The following is a 3,462-nucleotide window of genomic DNA, read 5'->3' on the forward strand; positions in this document are numbered from 1 at the left end:
CCAGGCCCGGGGGGAGGACGTGGGCCGGGGTCCATGGCAGGACAGGAAGGCTGAGTAGGTGCGAATGAGGTTGTCGTTAATGTAACTTGGTGATAACAAGGGCCTTTTCTCCGGGGTGGGGGGGCGGGGAGGGGGAGAGTCAGTCAGGACCGGACTGGGAAGGGGGGTTGGGGGGCACTAGAAGGAAGGTCGCTTAAGTGGGTGGGGGTGGAAGCAGGGGGCGTCCATGGGGGCGCTCTGAGGAGGGGATCATTCCTGGAGCAGCGGGGGCCACGCGGTGTGATGGCGGGCGGGCCTCTCGGGAACGGAGTCCCGGGCGTCTATGGCGGCACACTCTGAGGAGAGGATCCTTCCCCCATCCTTACTGCTTCTGAGACTGGCGAGGGGGATGATCTGGCTGTTGCCCATGCCACCGCCTTTCGCTTCTATGTTTCTATCGCTCAAGTGCCCGATGTAGCATTTCGCTCACAGCAGGCGTCGAGTATGGGCTTCTGCCCAGAGTTGATGTTTAACACAGCTCTCTGCAATCAGAAAGTCCCCAGGAAGAGGCCGATGTAGCATTTCGCTCACAGCAGGCGTCGGGTATGGGCTGCTGCCCAGAGTTGATGTTTAACACAGCTCTCTGCAATCAGAAAGTGCCCAGGAAGAAGCCGATGTAGCATTTTGCCCACAGCAGGCGTCGAGTATGGGCTTCTGCCCAGTGTTGATGTTTAACACAGCTCTCTGCAATCAGAAAGTGCCCAGGAAGAGGCAAGGGTGGAGGTGGGAGAGCCAGGGGTTGTGGATGGTCTTTGCTTTGAATTGTCTTTGCTGGGTTACGGGGAAGAATTAGGGATGAAAGGGGAGAGTCAGGGGGCTTGGATGGTCCATCCTAGGTCATTCAGGGAGAGTCAGGGTTGGAGGAAGGAGGGTTGGGGAATGTTGGAAAATCGAGGCCCAGAGAGGATAAGTGACTGCCCCAAAACTGCACAGTGGGTTGGTACCCCAGACTTGTGCTTGGATCACTAGACCCAGCTACTTACTGTCTTGCCCCCAGCTCTTCCTACAACGTGTTCCTCCCCTCCTACGTCCCTGGAGCTCCTGGATCTCTCTGTGAGAAGACAGTCCCCAGCCCAGAGGAGCAGGGAAGGCTTGATGTCCATTTTCCCACAGGAGGTTTTCTCCACCTTCATATTTCTTTCTTTTTTTTTAGCGGTTAAGTGCGTGCTATGCATCAAGCACTGTTCTAAGTGCTGGGGGTAAATACAAGATAATCAGATTGGGCCCAGTTCCTGTCCCATGTGAGGCTGACATTCAGCCCTGCAGCAATCCTTGGGCACACCATTTCCTGACCATTCAGGCCAGTCTTCTCTTCTTTCCCTCCTCCTTCATGATGGAGCCCCTTCCCTCCCTCATTTTCCTTCCCAGGGAAAGCCCCCTTGTCTCCTTCCTGTTTTCCTTTACCCCTCACACATTCCTTTCCCCCTCCTCTATCCCCTTCTCCCTCCCCATCGGAACCCCCCTCTTTAGTGGTTCTGGGTTCTTGGCCACTCAGCCTTCGCATCTGATTTTTCCCCAGTAGAGACAGTCTGTCCACTCTGGACTATAAGCTCCTGGTGGCCAGGGATTATGTTTACCAACTCCGTTGTACTGTGCTCTCCCAAATGCTTAGTGCGGTGCTGTGCACACAGTAAGTGCTCAATAAGTACCATTGATTGATTGATTGATTTGACTCCTCCCAGGTGGCCTCCCAACATGTTTCCACCCACTCCCCACCCTGAGCCGCCCTCCCGGATCCGATTCCTGTTCCCGAGAGAGGGATCCAGGAAACTGGCCCACCTGCTCTGAATGAAATCAGGCTGCCAGGGGAAAGAGAAATCAGGCTGGGGCATGGTGCTTCCCTAAGGGGCTTTGGGTACTCCAGTGGCCCCATGATGGCACGGGCAGTGGGAAAGGCATGAGGAGCAAAACAGGTTCAGGAACTTTTCCTTCTGAATGTCTCTGCAGCCCGAGGCAGCAGCAGTCCTGTCTGTTTGGGAAAGGAGATCCTGGAGGCTTGGACTGGGAAGGTCTTAGGTGGAGGACTTTGGAGAGTCGGGGAGGGGTGTGAGGCAATGTGGGGCTGAGGAGGGTTGAAAGGGGACCTGGAGGGATCTGAAGTAACGTGGGGGGTGGCCGGGGGGGAGAGTCAGGAGATCTTGAGAGAGTTGGGGAGGTGTCTGAGGAGTTGAGAAGCTAGGGAGGGCCAGTAAGGGTCTTGAGGGAGTTGGAGAGGGCCCGGATAGGTCTGAGGAGACCTATCAGAGCATGGGACGCTGAAGAAGGTTGGCGGGTTTGAGGTGGTTATGGGGGCAGTCGATGGGGAGCCGATTGAGTGCGAGGGGCCTGGGGGAGTCAAGATCTTGAATCCCAGGATCCTGAATTCTGGGCAGGGCCTAGGTTGACCCTTCCCCTCCTAGATAACTTTGAACAGATTGCTTAACTAACCTGGGCCCCTTGGGTTTCCCTGTCCATAAAATAAGGGAGAGGCCCAGTCCCTCCCTGCCGCCTCGCCTCATCCACACTGCAGGGAGAAAGAAGGCAGCTGGAGTCGCCCACCATTCATTCAATCGTATTTATTGAGCGCTTACTGTGTGCAGAGCACTGTACTAAGCGCTTGGGAAGTACAAATTGGCAACATGTAGAGACGGTCCATGGGCAGGCTGCCTGCAGGGTAGAGTGGCTGGCCCCGGAATGAGGGATTGGGCAAATCCCCAGCTCCTCTCCTCCTGCTACCTGGAAGATCAGTGCCTTGCCCACTCCTTCAGGAGAGGATTGAGAACAGCTCCCCCTTTCCAAACCTTAGATCCCTTACCGGGGCAAGGAAGCTTCAGAGGGTCTCCATCCGTAACCTCACGTCCCCCCTCCGTCCCCACCCCACCCGAGGTCTGGTCCTCCCCTGGGCCTCCACTGGTCCCACTGTCCAGTACTGAGGTGGAGTCCCCTGGCTAGCAATTCCCAAGCCCCTCGGCTTTGGCACATGGGCCACCTGGCTGTTCTGGGGAAAACCAACCAAAGCTGAATGCCCACCGGCCCCTTCCTGGGGTACAGGGAAACCCCCAAGAGACCAGGACCTTCTGCAGATGTCAGCCCTTGTTCCAGCCAGGCTGGCCCCTGCCTGAGTCCTGTGGAATGGTGGTGCCTTACTGCCCTCCTCGAGGGAGCTTTCTGATCTGCCCGGCACAGGAGACAGTGGCTGCTTGGAGGCCAAAACCAGGTTTGGGGAAAGGTGCGGATTCCCTCCCTCACTCCCTCGTTGCCGCTGTATTAGCCCAGAGCTGATGGCTGGATTCTCCAGCCTGGGATGGGCGCTCAGGTCTCCCAACCTCCCTCTGGAAGCTACTGTCCGCGGGTGGACGGGTCTTCGGGCCGGGCCCTCCTGCGGGCCCGGCCCCGGCCCTACCCTCGTGGCCCCCGGCCAGCCATCCCATCTCTGATCAGGCA

This window comes from Tachyglossus aculeatus, chromosome 27 (genome assembly GCF_015852505.1).
Source record: "Tachyglossus aculeatus isolate mTacAcu1 chromosome 27, mTacAcu1.pri, whole genome shotgun sequence".
Taxonomy (NCBI): Eukaryota; Metazoa; Chordata; class Mammalia; order Monotremata; family Tachyglossidae; genus Tachyglossus; species Tachyglossus aculeatus.